The 5,670-nt window shown below is 34.5% G+C and overlaps 1 long non-coding RNA gene across 1 annotated transcript; it reads left to right on the top strand.

The window, feature by feature from the left end:
- Nucleotides 1–2,599: 2,599 nt before the first annotated feature.
- Nucleotides 2,600–4,203, top strand: LOC127810628 (uncharacterized). Its single transcript, XR_008025506.1, has 3 exons — nucleotides 2,600–2,713; nucleotides 2,807–2,900; nucleotides 3,140–4,203. It is a non-coding gene; the product is annotated as an uncharacterized LOC127810628 (long non-coding RNA).
- The last annotated feature ends 1,467 nt before the right edge of the window (nucleotides 4,204–5,670 follow it).

The raw sequence follows: 5,670 nt of genomic DNA, 5'->3' as shown, positions 1-5,670 counted from the left end.
TGAATTGAGTGTTTAAATTTTTTTTTAATAAATTTTATTGATTAATAATTATTTAAGAATATATATTTGATAAACATAATAAATTATATTTAAGATTGATAATTAATGCAAGCCACAAAATATAACAAAAATAAATAATATGAAGCACAACATAATTTATAGTGATTTGGTGTTTCTGCACACATCTAATCCATTCTCCCAAGGTCAAACCACTATTGGGGTTCTACTAAATCAAAATCATCAAGGTTTCCACACTACCTCACCTTAGAAACTAGATACACACCTAGATTACAATCGATTCTAGACAACAACTACACCAAGATTTTCTTCTTATCTTATCCTGAAAACTAGATTCACCTAAATTTTAATGGTTTTAGGAAACTTATACAATCCATAATGATAATTTAAATGTTACAAATAATTTTTCATATTTGGACACAAATAAGCAATTGAGAACAAATTATATAAGGTAATAATATTTAAATAAATAAATTTGTAATCTCAAATGGAAAAGTTTGGATTTATCGTAGAAAACTTGAAGAACTTTTATCTTCTTACCTTGTGGCTCTTTAGTGGATGTGTAATAATGTTTCGAGAGCCTCGCATTGTTTGGATGCTTTGTTTGAGAGCGTTTGAGAGCTTTCAAGTGTTTTGGATATGCAATGGAAGCACTTAGATATTCAAAAAATGAGTTTGGGGGGTATTTATAAACATTTTAGCCATTTTTCTAATGGTAAAAAATCTTATCCTTATAGTAGAAAAAGTTTAGTATAACTTAAATTTAAAATGTGCATTCAAATAACTAAGGGGATTTGTAAATTAGTTGGCGAGAGAAGACTTTGGGCTTAAGATTGTGGGATCAAACCATGGGAGGTGGAACTAGTTGTTAAACTCTTTTTTGAGTTACATATGCTATAAAAATATTATATAAATTAATCTAAAATATTTTTAATAGAAAATAATTTTTTGATAATATATATGATATAAAAAAATATTTAATAAATTAATCTTAAAAATATATTTTAAAAAAATAGTTTTAATAGAAAATAATATTTTTAATAATGCATATGCTATGAAAATATTTTTAACAGAAAATAATATTTTTGGTAATACATATGCTATGAAAAAAAATATTTTATAAATTAATAAAAAATAATTTAATACTATAATTAATATATTTAAGAAAAATATTCTTTTTGTTAATTATCAAAAATATTATAATTTATATATTAAAAATTCTTTTTTTATTAATTATCAAAATTTAATTAATATAAATAAGCTGGCTCAATAATAAAGGTTATTTTTTTTAACCTGGGCGCCCCTAGTCAAAAGACTTGAAATAGGTGAAGAGTTGGTAAGAGGTCTCATATTTTCATGGTTTGTGTAATTGAAACTCAATGAATTTTAGGCTCATGATTGCATCTCCATCATTTAAAGGTTCATGAGAAGTCTACAAGTGTCAAAGCTTGTTAAAAGGCTATCATCTCACTATTATATTAATTCCAATCTTTCATCCCTACACTACTCTTATTATTGCCCAAATTCTCTTTGAAAACATTTTCAAACTTTATGGGACTCCTCAATCCATTGTCTTGTAAGGCTTTTGGTAATGAATTATGAAAAGAGCTATTTAAGTTACACAACACTTATTTCAACCTTCTACTCTTCTTATCATCCTTAAACGAATGGACAAACTGAGATGGTTAATTAAACTATTAAAATGTATCTATATTGTTTTACTAGTTCAAAGACTAGACTAAATGAAATTGGGCCGATCTCTTGGGTCGAATGCTATTACAAGACTAGCATCCATTGATCTACCCAAACTACACCTGTAATATCTCGAAATTTGAAAATAAATAATAATTAGTCAAATTGGTGTTTGAGGACATTATTAAATATTTGAGAATTTAAGAGGAAGTATGTATTTATGTGGTTTTGAGGAAAATAAGGAATTCATGGTTGATAATTATTAATTATTGTATTGGTTGGGAACAATTGATAATTGTTAAATATTTTTGGGTTTAAGAGAAATATTAATTAATAATTATTATGTTTGTGGAGATTATTGAATATTTGTGGGTTTAAATAAAAAAATGAAATGATTTAATTTATATTTTGGTGATTATTGAGTGTTTAAGGTTTAAAGAAAATAATTAATTATTGGGGATTATTTAGGAAAATAATAAATTAATTTAGTGATTTTTGGGGTAAAAGTGAAATATAGAATAAAAGATATGTGGGGGTGTGTGTGTGAATAAAGGAAATTGTGGGGGTTCAAAGGAGATCTGTGAAATTGAGCTGGGATGGGTTTAAAATTAATAGGAGGCATATATATGTTAAAAGCAGCGTGTGGTGCGGTGGTCACGCGCAAGGAATGCTAGCGGGGAGGCGCGGGTTCGAGGCCCGCAGGTGCGCGCGCACTGTGGAGGAATTTTGGCTGATTTTCAGCCAAAACCCTTGCCCAAAACGACGTCGTTTTGGGTAAGGCGTTGGCAGCCATGACGGCTGCTGGGCGCGCCACGTGGCGCGCTGTGGGTCACCCATTTGCCTCGCGTTAAAGCAGCATTTTTGCTGCGATTTTAAGGCCGATTTCGGCCAAATTTGAGGCAGAACCAGAGGAAGTAAAATGAAGAAGAAGCAGCGCGCGAGGGTCATTTTTTAGAGAAAAATTGGAGATTAAACTATGTTTAATCTTGATTTAATTAATCAGGTAAGTAAATAATTATGTGTTATACATTCTCACGGTTGAAATTTAATTTTGGGTCTAATTTTATTAATTTTGGGAGTTTAATCTAATTTACAGCGTGTATTAATTTGGTGATGTTTAAGCATGGAAACGCTGTAATCAGCTTAAGCGAGACAAGTTCTCCTCTACCCTTGTGATCTATTTCCATTTGGTGAACCCCTCGTCTTCCCTTAATTCGGTTTGGTTTTGCGTATTAATTATACGATTTAGGGATGTTTTGGGCATGATTTAATTTAAAAGAAATATGAGATTTATTGGGATTTTATTTACGAGGTGCCTATGTGGGATTTAGATGGCTAAATTAATTATATTTTACGGTTAGATTTAATTAATGTGAGCCTCGGGTTTTATTAATTGCTATCAAACGTTTTTAAACGTTTTACTTCGCAGCGGGAATGCAAGAAATGGATGAAACGGCCGTGTAAAGATAAGCTCTTAACCCTCTCTTCCTAATCTTTAATTCCCGTGAAAGACCCCGTGATTTCCTGTATTTTATCACCTCCCTTACTTTAATTCGGCACCTTGCCTTATTGGTTGAACTATTATTCATTTGTTTTAATTTAAATTAAATCCGAGGCTTTTATAATTTTATTCGTTGTGAGCCTACGGGGATTTGTACCGCCCCCATTCCTTTCGGAATGATGCTGAACCCAGTTGGGGAACTAGGTTCCTAGTCGTGCAGGTTTTTTCTCGGATTTAGTTATGATTTGGTTAGAGCTATTGAGCAGAGGGGCAGGGGTCAACCGTTTAATGACGTTGGGGTAGACTACGGTACGGCCCTAAAGTGGACCGTCGGGCGGACACCCCTAGTCACTAGCCGTTGACCGATGCCGGACACTGCTGATTAGCTCTGTCGGTATGTGATTTACTGCATGATTAGATACCTTGTATTACTGTTCATGACTTGATATGCACATGGGTACGAGATGCATATTGGGATATTCATTTATTGAGTATGCTTGGACACGGACATTCTAGCTTGGTTATGTTGTATCCAGCGCGACATATGCATGGCGTGTGGTTTACTATGTGGGCGGAGCATGGCCTGATGCCTGGATATATGGGCGCCTTGTATCACGTTGATGCTCATTACGCCATTGCATTTTATGTGCATTGCATAGATACTGGTAGTATTTAGTTCTCGGACGGAAGTACCGTTCCGAGGGAGCCTATGGCTCGGCTGTCGGGAGTACCGACAGGGACAGGTGTCGGGAGTACCGACATGGACGGGTGATGGGAGTACCGACCCGGGACAGCGTGCACAGATTGGCTAGAGGTATTTGTTACCGTCCAGGGCAGCGACAGGTTGGTATGGGACTTGGGTGCCAGGTGTCTTGTGTGGGCCCCAAGGACCGGTATATGCTTTTATTATGCTATGCTATTGTGTTGTAGCGTCTCATGGCTTGTGTGTACCTGGGGGTTTATTCTGGGTTGAGATTTCTGGTTTTGTGTAGCCTGCAGCGTTTCATTTCTTATGCTTGCTGAGTCTCTCGACTCACCTTATTTTTCCATTATTCCAGGTAGTGGCAGCGTGAGCCATGGCAAGGGAGTCATCTCTTAGCGGCAGAGTCGGTATGGTGTACAGGTAGTCCCGTCAGTCCTAGTCAACTCTGATGGTTGAGTAGAATTTACTCTGTTATTCTTACTATGCCAGGTTATTCCTCGAGTCTTGTGTATGTCGGCACAGGAGTCTGTATTCATTTAATTACCATGTGACCGCTGTGATAGCGGGGTACCCGTAGTGCATGCATGTGTTTAGCTTCGCTTCTGTTGCTCTCATTTTTAAGTATGCATGCGAGGGTGGTTCTTGTTTCGGTGTTTATTACTTTTCTCTTCCCATAGGCGCTCCCGTTCGGATAGTCCTGGTGGTTGGGGATATCCGGGCAGGGATGCTTACAACACCATTTGAAATTGTCTATGGTAAGTCTCCACCAACCATCCTCTTGCATGTTTCAAGAAAAGCAAGCATGCAAGCTATTGAAGAGTCAATCTTGCATAGGGATAGGTTCTTTAGGAACTTCGATAAGGTCTTCAAAAAGCTCAACATCGAATGAAGAAAGTTTATGACCACCACCAAATGGACCTTGTAGCATTCCAAAAATTTGGAGACAACTAAAAATAATTAATTTAGATGTTTGTGGATATTTTAGAATATTTAAATTTTTTTTAAAAATATTCAATTATGATATTTTAAAGAAATAGGAAATTAAGGTGATTAATTAAATTAATTGAAAGTATTAATGAAAACAATAAAATAACATATAGTGGCAAAAATAATAATAATAGAAATAATAATAATAATAATAATAATAATAATAATAAGATAATAATAATAATAATAAAAGAGATAATTAAATCAAATTAAATTAAATTAATTAATTAATTAATTAATTAATATATATATATATATATATGTGTTTGTGTGTGCTGTGCGTGGCGCATCCATAGCCATATCAATTTGTGGCTTAAAAGCCACTTAAGATGATATTTATAAGACAAATCTTGGGCAGCAAGCATTGGAGGAAATTTAAGGCCATTCCAGTGGCCATTTTGGCCACTTTTGCTCCACAACAGGGAGAGGACGAGAGAAATTAATGGGAGAAGAAAAATGGCGCGAGCAGCCAGGGAAACGGAGGAAAAGTGAGGAAAAATCAAGGGATTTTGGTGGTTATTTGGTATTTAAAATATTCAGGTAAGTGGGTAAAATTTATATAAGTGTTATATGTTTAAATCATGGATTTTATACGGTTAGATTATACAGTTTACGCGTTAGAATTAACCGATTTAAGTCAAGGTTGTATTATTTGATAGGAAACGTTTTACTTCACATCGGGAGCACAAGAGAGGCTGAAATCAGTCATTTTCAGGCAAGTTCCTAACCCTCTCCTCGCGTTATTTATTTCCCGTGAAAGTCTTTAAGG

The sequence above is a fragment of the Diospyros lotus genome, chromosome 9 (assembly GCF_014633365.1).
Source record: "Diospyros lotus cultivar Yz01 chromosome 9, ASM1463336v1, whole genome shotgun sequence".
Taxonomy (NCBI): domain Eukaryota; kingdom Viridiplantae; phylum Streptophyta; class Magnoliopsida; order Ericales; family Ebenaceae; genus Diospyros; species Diospyros lotus.
The sequence above is the reverse complement of the archived record's forward strand: the minus strand, read 5'-3'. Positions and strand labels throughout refer to the sequence as shown.